The sequence below is a fragment of the Protopterus annectens genome, chromosome 2.part1, assembly GCF_019279795.1.
Source record: "Protopterus annectens isolate FY-2018-M chromosome 2.part1, PAN1.0, whole genome shotgun sequence".
Taxonomy (NCBI): Eukaryota; Metazoa; Chordata; order Ceratodontiformes; family Protopteridae; genus Protopterus; species Protopterus annectens.
The window spans coordinates 883,366,140-883,380,530 of record NC_056729.1 but is presented as its reverse complement, the minus strand read 5'-3'; positions in this window follow the sequence as shown (position 1 = coordinate 883,380,530).

Sequence of the window (14,391 nt, the reverse complement as noted above, 5' to 3'; positions counted from 1 at the left end):
AAACAGACATGTTCCTGTGCCCTGAGGTCAGGTCTAGGGTCTGTTCCATACCAGGCTCCACAGACACATGTGGGAGGCCCCCAGTACAAATTTACAGAGCCAACATGCTCCCCCTGCCCAGCCTCCAGACCAGGCACCTTCGGGACGTGGACTGCTGTGAGTAGCAGTGGGTGGGAGGCTTGTTCCTATTGTGCCCATATTGGGGCCCATGGAGCATTCACATCACAGACCACAAACACCATCCAAGGTGTTTACCCACCACATGTGTCACATACCACCCCTGTAGACTGTTCTCTATATCTAAAAACCCTGACCACCTCCACAAATGTGCCTGACATACTTCCCCATATTCCCATTGCATACTTCACAGAAGGGGGCAATGTGGTCCCAACAAGGGACTAACATATGACATACTCATCCATGTTGCAAACACTGCCAGCTGTGGATATCTGTGTGTATTGCCATGTGTGCTGGTGCCTTGCACATAGCATGCATCACTGTGGTAGTAATATAGGGAAAATGTCTTTACATACATATATGTTTGTGTATGTGTTTGTATATATGTAGACATGTGCATATAGGTATATATCTATATATGTGTAGATATATGTGATGTTGTATATATGTGCACATATATATGTCTACACATGGGTATCTATATATTTGTGGGCATACAGACATACATATATATCTTTCTATATTATATATGTGACATATGTACACATATGCATGTCTATATGTGGGGTACATTCAGACATGAGCTCCACAATCTCACAACACCTTCCTGCACAGCTCCACTGTTCTGCCTTGCTACAACACAGACAGGTGCCATATATGGACACAGCCTAACATTAGGAGGGTATTGCAGGTAACCCTATTACACACCTATGGCATTCTGGCATGCTACATTATAGATTAACCAGAGTATCCTGCCAGTGGTGGGCCATGGGCCCCATGTGTCCATCATAATGGCATTACTTCCACCACCAGCTATTGGCCATGTAATATACATACTTTCCATTACACAACACAGACTGTGATGGCTTACATCTTGTCAGTCAGCGCTGACCTACACAGTTGATGGCTATGGCCCACTACCCGCAGGGACAGACACTATTGTCCATAGCAATTGTTCAGTTGAACATCATCACAACAACACCTGATGGCACATATAAATCATTCCACATCATCTATCCCATTATTATGGACCAGGTACTGCATTCTATTACATGTATATATTCTTCACATACCTGTTGAGGTAATGATGTCCTACCTTTGCTTGTTTTTTTTTTTTTTTTTTTTTTTTTTTTCTTTTCTTTTTTTCTTTTCTTTCTTTCTTTCTTTCTTTCTTTCTTTCTTTCTTTCTTTCTCTCTTTCTTTCTTTCTTTCTTTCCTTCTTTCTTTCTTTCTTTCCTTCTTTCTCTCTCTCTCCAGTAAATTGAATGAGATGATTTGAATAGATTGCAGCATGGCTTTAGTAGGTGATGCACATGATCAGGTGATTGCCTCTGCACCAATCAGTGTCCTCCACTTGCTAACTGCATGCAGCTTGCCATGTAGTACTTCCAGTTACCACTGTCATGGCAACCACCTACTATCAATCCCTACATCATGTGGTTGTGGTCCCTTTACCTTTCCTGTGTGATGGGCATCCTTCCTGTGGGCATCAGTGTTACAGACAGAAGGTAGCAATACCTCTTACAGGAGAACCTGCACACTCAGACCAGCTACGTATTTGTAGGAGATTCTAGAACTACAGACAGAGTGTGAGTAGATTTGTATTATGCTTTGTATAGTACTGGTGTTACAGGGTTTGTGTGTACATACTAGTTTACCTTGGAATGCAGTCTGTCTGCATAGCTCTCAGCTGTGGGCCTATCCTCTTGATGACCAGAGGTGTGCCTGTCATGTTTTGTCTGTCCACCACACAGGTCTTGTTTCAGATATTTCACTGGCAGTGTGTGTGTTGAGTGCTATCAGTACATGGCTATATCCATTTATGTTTCTAACCTCAAATCCCTGACTAAGGGTATGTTGCAGACTATCCTGTAACACCAGTGACTTGCTTAGTGTATGGCAACAGTTTTCCACATATGGGCCTGTGATCCAGCCTCTGTCCTCCACCTACATATCAAGCCTTGCACATATGACATGCTGTCAAGGGTTGATCTGTAGTGGGTTGTGAGTATATCATGCTGTCATTCCTGCCATCAGCCCACTGCTGTTGTATCCTCCACACATACAGTGGGACCGGGGCCATATATGTGTGTGGGCTTCACCTATACACTACATGTGTACCCTTATGCACTCCAGAGGCCAGTGTATGCAACAGTGGTATATGGGCCTGTATTATTGAGTCTGGGGGGATTCAAAATAAATAACCTAGGCTGTTTCAAAATGTGGGGGTATCGGGGTGAGCTGCCTTAAGGTGTCTGGATGTACAGTATCATATCAATTAGTTACATAAACTGGGTTAATGCAGGCCTACTGCCTCCTGCCATACAGATGTTCTGTTTGTCAGTGTGCTTGTGATGGCATCAGTTATGCCTTGTTATGCAACAGTTACATCCCATTGTGTCAACTGAAGTCTTTACCACCTAGTGATTGTGTAAAGAGTATAGATAGAGGCTGCTGAACTATACACCTGCATTACTTCCTGTTGATTGTTTGGTATTCTGTGGCCCAGTCTGTCTTTACTATTGCACTATTTGAAGGGCTTGGCCTGGACAGCAACATCTGTGAACTTTTCCAGACTGTTTCACAGTTGCATTACTCTGTTTATATGGATGTCAATGTCTAAACAGCTATATGACATGGCATATAAAACTGTAATAGCACACAAATAAAGGTCTTCCATTTATGCAAACCTGTGTGTGATGTTATATCCTATGACCTCTCTGTGGGTATATGTTGCAGGCAACAATTGTCATTTGTATGGGTGGCTCATACAGTGTCCAGTTGTTAAGGTGTTAACAAGTTAACTGCAGGCATAGTGGCTGTTCCATATTGTGTGCACCTTCTACATATGTATCTTACTGTACATATCTCTGCATGTGTATGTATAAATATATATATATATATATATATATATATATATATATATATGTATAAATATATATATATATATATCTGTATCTCATATATGTGTCTGTGTATATGTATCCTGGGGATGTTGATAGCTTCCACATTGTACATTTCCTATGGGAGCCAGGCGTTACTGCCTAATATGTTACCAATACCAGCCTGACATCATACAGGTGGGATGTAGTACTGTTAAGATCTTGTGCCCATGTTGTGTCAGGTCCTGATTATGGGATCTGCAACACTTGGTAGTGTATTGCAAGGTGGACATGTTCGGCTGTGAGGGATATACCTAATCATACAAGAGGTATATTGTTTTGGGCCTCTCAATCCCATTATCGGCACATGTGGGCATATATGTTTTAGTTATTTTCCCATTGTTATCTACAGATGTATGTCCATATATACCTATATAGATATAGATATATATATATCTGATTACATAAATATAACTATGTCCATATATACCTACATAGATGTATATATCTGCTTATGTATATGAAACTTGCTGTATATATTTAGACATATAGATGTAGACATATATATCTACAGATGTAGGCATGTGCATGTATTTATGCTGATATATATTTATATATGATATATATATATATATATATATATATATATATATATATATATATATGTATATATATATATATATATATATATATATATATATATATATATATATATATATATATATATATATATATATATATATATATATATATAGATATGTTGTATCTGTTTAGATATTAATATATTTACACACACACATATGCATCTAAATGTTGGAATACATTCTCTGTACTGTTGACTGACTGGGCTGGATGATATGTATATCTGACATGGCTTAGTGGTAAATCACTTTGTGTAGGGTCCTGGGTTCGAGCCTTGCAGAGGCTGTTTATTTTGTTGCTGGGCAGAACAACTGCCATTGGATACAGTGTGATTAAGGCATGTTTGAGCAGTTGTAAGAGGGTTTGCATGAAGGTAAGCACTGCTAACTTCCGGTTACAGTTTCTTATACTCAGCTTCTAATTTGCTTAACCAGTGTAGGCATTGCTTACTCCCACTCAAACAGGCTTAAACCCACTTACTGCCGCTTAACAGTGCTTACTCCCACTTTTCCCAGTGATAATTTCTTTAAAAGAAAAGAAAAAGGGGTTGATAGGAAAGTGGTGAAAAAAGGGGCACAAAGAGGGAAAGACAGTAGGGAAAGTAGCCAGGGATGTGCAAGAAGGGTGTAGGGAAGGTCCGTAGCTGCCCATTTCTTCTACAGCAACAGCTGTGCATATACACTGAATTTGGAGGTCAATTTGGACACTCACACCCCTGGGAGGGGGTTAGGATAACAATAATAAGTTATGAAACCATTTAGTCCAGTGGACACATGTGCAAAATGGAGAGCTATGTATGGGGTGAGATTTTCTTGTGGGAACAGATTGCCCTTTTTTTTTCAGGTGAGAGTGGTATGTAGGGGAGGGGTAGTAGGTATAGTTGGGGAGGTAGGTTGGGTAGGTTAACAGACAAGACAAACAAGATGCATACAGAGGTGGTATTTGAAACATGTGGGGGTAAACATCTTGATGGAGAGGGGTGTTGGGAAATCGGAAGCCCATAAGCCCCCTAGTGGAAACAGTGGGACTGAAGTCCCCAATCTTGGGCAGTCACCACTGCACCTTCACAGCCCCAATGGTGGCTGTGCTGGAGGATGAGTCACAGAGGCAGGCTGACCCTCTAGTCATGACAAGCAGTCCTCGAGCTGGCGTAGCAGATCACCAAGCGGCTGGTTGATCTCTCTACGCACCACAACCCCGACCTGGTGATGAGTGACAGGTGTGCCTGTCCGTGCTTGCTCCCAGGGGGGCGAGCCCCATCCCCTGAGGTGGTTCCACCCAAAGGTGGAGCAGGACCAATGGACAGGGAGGTCCTGGGTTGGGCCCCAGACATGCTGGTGCCTGGTGCCATGGCCAGCTGAGGTGAGACAGGTGGGTCCGCCTTCCCAAGCATGCTATAGTGTTTAGATGTCATCATCATATGTGGGTTAGTAATCGTCAACACATTCCAGGGTTAGATATAACAGCATGCATAGATATTCCCATTAACCCAGACACCAGATACGGAACAATTGCATAGCAAACAGAACACATGCACATGTAGGACCACAGTGGTAATAAGAACAGCATGCAGGTACATTGATGGCACCAATGTTGGAATAATTCAATATAGCACATGCATGGGAACCATTAAAATATTTATCAAATAATTGGACATTATCAGAACATAGGTGTCATTACATACCAGTTGGGGTGGGTATGTTGATTATTGTTGGAGATATGGTGGGGAGAGAGAAAGATGTCAATTAACAACTAGTATATTCCTGTAGTCCACATTACTTTCCTAGTCAGTGCTGTTATCTGTACCTTACAAGTCTTACTAAACTACCCTATAGCCTTAGTTTGGACAGTGATATAGCTGTCATCATCATTACACATGAACTGGTTTACCTGTAGTATACACCTCTTACCTGGTATACCCATGGAGGGAATGTTTGTTAACACTAACTGTTTCTACACATACTCCCAGATTACGGGTTGATGTTGTGCACATAGTTATCCAAGTCTTTCTGCACAGACTCTGGCCATGTGTTGACCACATGCTAGTGTGCCGGGACATATCTAGAATATTGCCCTGTTCTACTTTTAGTGACCTGACACACACATATACATCCTTTCCTACACATTTATATTATGTAGCACAGTGTGGGTAACAGTGATCAGTGATACTTTATTACTCAGAGAAACTTCAACATTCACAATTCCCTACAATACCAGAGTGAACAGTACCAGCACAGGTTATAATGGTCTGTATTTCTCAGCACAGTGTTCGTATCCAATATACCTGTGGGAGCAATGTTTGTTAGCACTACCTGACTGTTGCTACACAAACTTCCAGATTACACATTAGTATTATGCAAATACATCTCACTCTGTTACTGTACACACTCTGGTCACAGCTTGACAACATGGGTGTGTAGATAGGACATACATGAAATATAACTCTCCTACCAGTTTTGGGGGTTGCTACAGTGACAGGTTTGTTTTCATAGGTGTTTGACAATCACTTGTATTCCCTGTTTGCTGGCTAAACATCTGGGATCATCCCACAGACTTACCAGGCGGACAGGGGGACAGGCAGCAGATATGGGCCCATATACTAGACATTCTGGCCTCATCTGTACAGTTATGGGGTATAATTCTGTATGCAGCCTACATCCACTCCCAGGATTCAGACCATGGCTGTGTCTGCTACAACTTAAACACCATCCATCACAGTTGTGTCTGCTATACAGATATTACTGTATATCTCCTATCTGCTTTCTGTCTTATTGATCCCCTGTACTTTTGCAATCTGATCTTGTATTACAACACTCTTATACAGATTTCCTGGACAGTTATATGTTGTAGGACAGTGTGGATGACAGTGATGTGTGATACCTCATTATTCAGAGCAACTGCATCAGTCACACTGCCATACAATACCAATGTAAACAGTACCAGTACTGGGTATCATTCTTGTATTTCTGGGCACAGTGTTGGTATCTGACATACCTGTGGGAGAAATGTTTACTAACACTACCTGAATGTTCCCACACACAGTACCAGATTCCACATTACTATTATGCAGATACATCTCACTCTGTTGCTGTACACACTCTGACCACAGCTTGACAAGTTGGGGTGTAAATGGGACATATGTGGCTTCTTAGTCTCATAAGGTATTGGGGAGTTGCTAGTGTGCCAGCTTTGTTCTCATAGATGTGTGTCAATCAGTTGTATTTCCTGTTTGCTGCCTATACGTCTGGGATCATTCCACTGATTTCCCAGGGGGACAGGTTGATAAGCAACAGATGTGGGCCACTTTACTGGAAATTCTAGACATATCTGAACAGTTGTGGGGTATGATTCTGTATGCAGAGTACTACCACCGGCAGGATTCAAACCATGGCTGTGTGTGCTAAAAAAACAACAGCTCACATCTCAGTTGCATGTGCTATTCGGGTTTTGTTGTCTGCATTTTCCCTGTTTGCTGTCTATGTCACTCCGAGCTACACACTCTAGGGACCTAAACCTTGTCACCACAATAAACAGAACATGCTGGAGTGATAGATTCCTGTTCCAGAGACTTCCCATACTCTGGAACAGACTACCTATCTATGTCAAACAGAGCTCCTCATTAGCACTCTTCAAGAAAAATTTTGATGATTGGATGGGAAATAGGAAATTCACCCCATGGATCACTTCTGTGGCTCTGCTCGACAGGGGCAGAGGAAAATAATTTTATTGGGTGGTGAAAGCCAGGGTACCTTTTTGACTAGGCTTATAAAGGCCCTAGGGCTAATAGCCTAGTACCTACCTATGAACCTATGTGTCTCCATTGCCTCTGGGGATTATACCTGTCATATACAGGCATTCCTACACAATTTATGGTGCACAGTGTGGGTAACAGTGCTTAATACAACAGTACTATTACATGATTGTGAATCTACATTACCATATGATACCAGCGTATACACATACAGTCCAGCAGTTAGACCTTTATTGTCAGGCTATTACACTTTTATTAACATACAAACGATATGAGATGCTTCCTGCCATATTCTCTAGTGTATGCAGTATTTGCCTTGAACAATACAGGTTTTATACAGGCAATTAATTTACTACTACTTTTAGTTTTATTTCCTATGACAGCAATTGCTTAACCAGTGTAGGCATTGCTTACCATCAAGCAAACAGGCTTAAGCTCACCTACTAGTGCTTAAATGTGCTTACTACTGCTTACTGGTGCTTAAACTTGCTTACTACTGCTTTATTCATTATGTCACTGACACCTCACGTGCATTTACTGCAGTACTCCAGTTCATAAAAATATGTTATTTAGTGGGTTATGCAACATAAATATTAGTCATAATGTGCTTTGCCATGGAAAATGGAATGTGCTGCAGTGGAACTCAAACCAGGAATGCCTGCTTATAAGGTAAATACTTGGCCCACTACACTATTGCTATGCTGCGTCATTTGCATATATCTTCCATGTTATCCTCTTCAACCATTTAAGCTGCATTAACCGTAGCCAAGCGATGGGCACACCCGTGCACCTACGGTTAGCTTTAATCGGATTTTAAAATAAAAATAAATATAGGGTTTGTTCATTTTATTTGTAATTACTTGCTGTTGTACATGAGGGGAAATGTTGGTGGGGATATGCGGAAACCTATGAGCGGTCTCACTCATTTCTTACCCCTTTCTGCTCTTCTTCATTGCAGGGGCATGTATATTCTGAGATCTCTGCTCTCAGACACTTCCCCTGCACTCTTACATGCTCTGTGTAAGATTAGGAGCTCAGGCAGAGTGCCTCATTACTATGCATGGCACACTGCCATCCTTCTCCTAAATGGCCACCTCCATGCAGGACTAAGCTAGTCCTGCACGGAGGAATAGTAAATCCAGGGGAAAGTATTTTTAATGTATGCAAACATGCTTTTTTTCAGGTAAGATTTGATAGGTAGGCAGGTAACTCTCCAGGTTACTGTTTGGATGTAGATTATGGTTGCAGGTTTAAATCTCATGTTCTCCAATTTGTGGTCAAATACATTAACACCTAAATGCAAAATGTCAATTGTGTATTGTGATTATCTAATCTTCTGCAGAAAGAAATGTCTATAAACTGTGCTGAGAAATGTATGTCAGTGTTATTTGAGGAATAACATTATTCATACATTCTCTTTTTTGATTTAAAATGAGGAGGATCACAGCCAGAACAGGGCCATGTGTATCAGCAGAGGGGGAGAGGTATGTTAATTATTTTACCTATTTTTATGAACTGAAATGCAACTTCCCTGTTTATAGGCCTGTATTTTTCACAATAACATGTATACTGATTAGAATGCAAGAATACCCATCATATATAAGTAAGGTAAGTAAAATCACCACACATAGCTGTACTTAACAACTTGTGGTTAAATATAACAATGCTGTTATTTTATGTATAATTGAGCCATTATATCAGCACACATTTTTTGAAATGTACTCCACAACCTAAATAATGGTTGAGTTGGTGTACCTCATAGTTGGTGGATGGTCTGCATACAAATCTAAGTGTTTTGATTGGTGTTTATGATGCATGGTTTGGCACACTTGTATGTATGACTGTGTTTTCTGGTGATTGATGTGTTGTGTATAGTCTGTCTATTCACAGAGTGAGCGGGTGTCTGCTGTGTCAGTGTTTGCATTGCAGTTTGCAGACTGTGTGGCATGCTCTTCAGTTCAAAATGATATTGTATCTTCCTCAGATACCTTGGGTGTTTTTGTAGAAACACACTTATAGCCTAGGCAGACCTCCCAACCATCCCGAATTACTCAGTTTTTACCAAGTTTTGGGGTCAAAATGAAGGGGTGCCACGATTCCCGAGTGGCACCCTTTCATTTCCGATTTTTTTGCTTTCTTTTTTTATGTTTTGAATTTTCGCGCTGTCGGAGCTGACGTCATCACGTGCGCGATGACGTCAGCTCCGTCAACGCTACCAGCCAGTCGGAATTGAGCTCATGGAGTTGTCGTCATTATTTCTGGCTGGCTATGAGCAGGCGGGAAATGAAAATTAAACAGTAGCAGCACTAATGCTGCCGATGCCGAAAATGGGCTTATTACTTTTTTTAAACTACTACAATGCTGCGAATGGGCTGGCGACTGGACTGGAGTTATTTTATTTTTCTAATTTTTTTCCAACGTAAATGTACTTTGGGCTGCAGGCTGAGAGAAAGAACCGGATGAAACAGGTAAGGAAACAAAGTGTTTTGTGTGTGTGTGTGTGTGTGTGTGTGTGTGTGTGTGTGTGTGTGTGTGTGTGTGTGTGTGTGTGTGTGTGTGTCTGCCAGTGTCAAGAGGGCTAGTTCTTAAGAAAAGACGCAGAGGATCAGACTGTCGTTCTCCAGTGAGCCCGATGATTTCTGGACTATCTATTTACAAGGTAAGGCTTCAAAGCTCAGTTCCTTTAGACATTTGTAAACCTAAGCAGAAGCGATGATTTCTTGTGCAGTATTGATTATATTCGCGCTGTTACTAGAATTGGTAATGTGTTATTAAGGAGCTGCCTGCCAAGTAAAGAAAGCCCTTGCACTCACGATGATGCCTGCAGAGCAGGTTGGTTCTTCATTGCGATCCCTTTTGGATGGGGTGCAGAATGAGATAGCACAGCATGTACTTTTTCCAATACAAAAAAAAAGGGGGGGAGTGCTGGAGGTGCCAGCCTCATTGTGTTAGAATTGGTACTGGCGAGCAGAAGCTGCAGGAACAGTATTCTTGGGCAATGAGCATATTCTAGCAAGATTTCCTTAACTGCATCGTTCAATTACCAGAAATGATCAATAAGAAAATCTTTGTAATATTGTGTGCTTGTTATATATGTAGTCCTACTGCCACTTAAAGGTAACACAAGGTACTGGGTGGGTACCTTAAAAAATGTCATTCAGTTTCCTCAGCTACAGTACCCTATGTATTCTTGGAAAGGGAAGGCAGGCAGCAATATATTCTGCATATGTGTGTGTCTGGGGTTTGTATTTCAAAACAGTGCCCCTTGCTCTGAACTGAATTTAATTCCTCAATAACTGAATTAAGGCAGATGGGCATGTGTTCCCCATATATCCTAAATGAACCGCAGGAGCTTGAACAGCTAGTTTTCTTCCAAGCCTTACCTCCAAGGAGAAATCCTTGCCAGAAATAACCTTATAAATATTATATATTTTTTATGTGGGTAGGTAGTTGGGGCTTTATTTATATGTAGGTATCCCAGCTACTACTGACCAAAGGAAGCCATGGTGACTATATGAATGTTGACATTTAAATATAAAGGGAGTTGTCTATCAGCAGGACTTCTGAGCCATGGGAACACAAAGTTCTTTTAAACAGGTAGTTGGGAGGGTTGATGTTATAGGCAGCAGGATAACGCTAATGTAGTTCACAGTAATTTCTAAACAGAAAGTACTGGTGTTTCATCAAAGTGTGTGGATGTGTTGTTTGGGGCATTACCTATAAATCTGAAAGCAGCTCCATTTTGCTGAAATGTGTGTGTAAATTGTAAGCATCTCCGGTTTATGTTAGAAATCTTTGTAGCAGCTCTGTTTTAATGTGTGGCTTACATTAGAAATCTTTGTAGCAGCTCCATTTACATTTTACAGAAATCTTTTTACTAACTAAGCAAGCAGTGCAAGTCTGTTTTACTGTGTGTTTGAGAAATCCCTGCAATAGCAGCTCCATTTACATTTTACAGAAATCAGTGCAGGCGGTCCATTTTACATTTTAGCAAGCTGTACAGTTACTCTGACTGTAGCACATTAGGCACCAGGGCTCAAGACTTGCTAGTGAAATGCATGGTCACTCTGACTGTAGCTCATAGGGACCAGGGCTCAAGACTTGCTAGTGAAATGCATGGTGGTAACACAACATTTTATTCTAACAACTTTACAAAATTATACAAGCAATACAAGCAATGTTTAAAATGTGCCCCTGGTTTTTGACCTTTTGCCCCCCCCCAAAAAAAAAGAAATTGAAAATAAGAGTGAGAAGCTGTGTAAGATGCCTATGGTTTATACTACTGTCATTCTATGTATAGTGTGGATGTGGAAGTAGACTTTTATGATGGAATTGTTCTGAATTGGGCAACTTTATTTGTTCATGCATTTTATTTCACTGCCTACAGTACAGCCTACTGGAAAAATGTTAAAATAATTTAAAATGCGCTATAAAAAGTGTGTTGTATTGTACAAGGAATATTATTGAATAAAGTCAGGAAGGTGTATCAAAGAAAAGAGCACATGTATGTTTCTTGTTTTGTGTGCAAGAGGCCAATGATTTGAAAACAGCCCAAAGGTGATTTTTAAACACGACTGACAAAATGCATTTTCTTTGGATGTGGTGTGGGTTTCAATGAATGAGTTTCAAGGGCAGGGAAGTTTTAATGCCAAGTCTATTTTCATTGTGAGACAGTATTGCTTTGTTTACCAGATGTTTATTAGTGTTTGGGCATTGTTGTGCTGTAAAATGTAAAAATAATATCCAAATAATCATTGTAGAAGTAAAGCAGTATGCAAACATTAGTGTTTATGATAAATGGGGCAAAATAGCCAGGTGACGGGACATTGGAATGGCTGCAGGGGGACTCTGGGGCCATATCTTGGTCATCTGTTCTTCCGTTTACGTTTGAAAGTTGGTATCCCACAATTCCATTGGAGTGGGTGGGGTTACATAATTATGTATGCAAATTAGATGTTAATCAGCGTACAGATTTGTACCTATTTTTCATGGGCCTTGTCCAGATTTTTGATGTTTCCAGGTTGAGAGGTATGAGCCTAGGTTTTCTGACTCTTGAACAGATATGCAAGTGATTGCAGCAATTCATATTCAGCACACCCTGCAGGTTAACACTGGTATTGCATATGTCTCCAACCCACTGGGTGTTTTTGTAGAAACACAGTTATAGCCGAGATTTACTGACACTTGAGCAGATACCCATTTAATTAGAGCAGTTCATATTCAGTACACCCTGTAGGTCAACACTGGTATTGCATCTGTCTCTAACCCCTTTAGAAATTTAGTAGAAACACAGTTATAGCCTAGGTTTACTGACACTATATAAATTTGATTGCAACAGTTCAAAATGAGCAAGCATATTCACAATGTTTTGATTTCTCAGGCTACTGATTGCTAACTGTTTTGGTAGATACTGCATACATTTGTACATATAAAACAGTTAGTAACAGTTATATTAGATTCTCATATGTCAACAGCTGTGTTGATTGAACATAGGTTCATAAGGTCATAGGTGTGTACTAGGCTAATGACCCTGGAGGCTTCACAAGCCTAGCCCATAGGATTACCCTTGCATTGTGCCACCTGGCCTTAGTTCCCAGTGCTTTTGTCGAGTAGAGCCACTGGAGTTATCCCTGGGATGGATTTTCTATTTCCCATCCAGTCATCAAGATTTCTCTTGAAGAGGGCCAGTGAGGTGCTCTGTTTGACATGTATGGGAAGCATCTTCCATAGCATGGGCAGTCTCTGGGTTATGAACCTGTCCCTCCAGCATGTTCTGTTGATTGTGGTAATAAGGTTGAGATCTCTGGAGCGTGTGGTGTGACAGAATTGGGATTTCTTTAGCTGTAGCATTTCTACCAGAGCTGGGTCAGACATGGCTTTGTAAGTCAAGCAGAGATTGCCTCTAAGTAGGTGATATGAAACAGAGAATAGTTGGAGTTTTTTTGAGTCTGTCCATATAGGACAAGTGTTTAAGGCCTAGGATCCTCTTTGTGAGGTACTTTTGTGGCCTCTCCAGTTGTTGCAGGTGTCTAGTGAGGTACATGCCAAATGGGGCATTGTACTCAATGATTGGCCTAATGAGGGAATAGTAGAGGGAAACAATGACCTCTTACTTCCTTCCTCGATGCAAAACCCTTAGTAATGAGATGTGCCACATAGAAGGACTTTCTGACCACAGTGGCTATGTGGTGGTCAAAAGAGAGATTGCTGTCAACCTATGTTCCCAGATCTCTTATATAACACCTTCTGTGTTCAGTGGACTACCATCGATGTGGTAATTCACGGGAACTGTTTTTTTTTTCCAACTGGGATGACAACACATTTTTTGGCATTGAGTTTAAAGCCATGGTTTTGACACCAGTCATTGGTCTCAGTGAGCCCTTTCTGTAGGATGTCAACATCACTTGGGGGAGTTAATAATGGCTCCCAACTTGCAATTGTCTGCGAACTTTGTCAGCCAGAGTCTCTTGATGTTAGCCTGGACTTCTGAGAAGAAGATACCAAACAGGAGAGGACTCAGAACTGATCCCTGTGGGACTCCACTCATGACTGGTCGGCAGTCTGACTTGGAGTCAGCTACTTTCTTGCTTTGGGTTCTATCTGTGAGCCAGTTTACAACCCACCTAGTGATATAGGGGTTGATGCCTAGCTTAGTGAGTTTTTCTATGATTCATGAGTGGAAAATGGTATAAAAGGCCTTGGCCAGATCAAGGTAGGCTGTATGAACCATCTTGCCTTTATCCAGAGCTCTGGTAACTGACTCAAATAAGTTGACCAAGTTGAGCAGGCATGGTCTACCCTTCACAAAACCAAACTGTGTGGGATCCAGAATTTGGAGATTCCCTATATCCTTGTTTATTAGATCCATGATGATCTGTTCCATAGCTTTGCATAACAGACTTGTCAGGCTAATGGGGTGATAGTTCCCAGGGTCTGTAG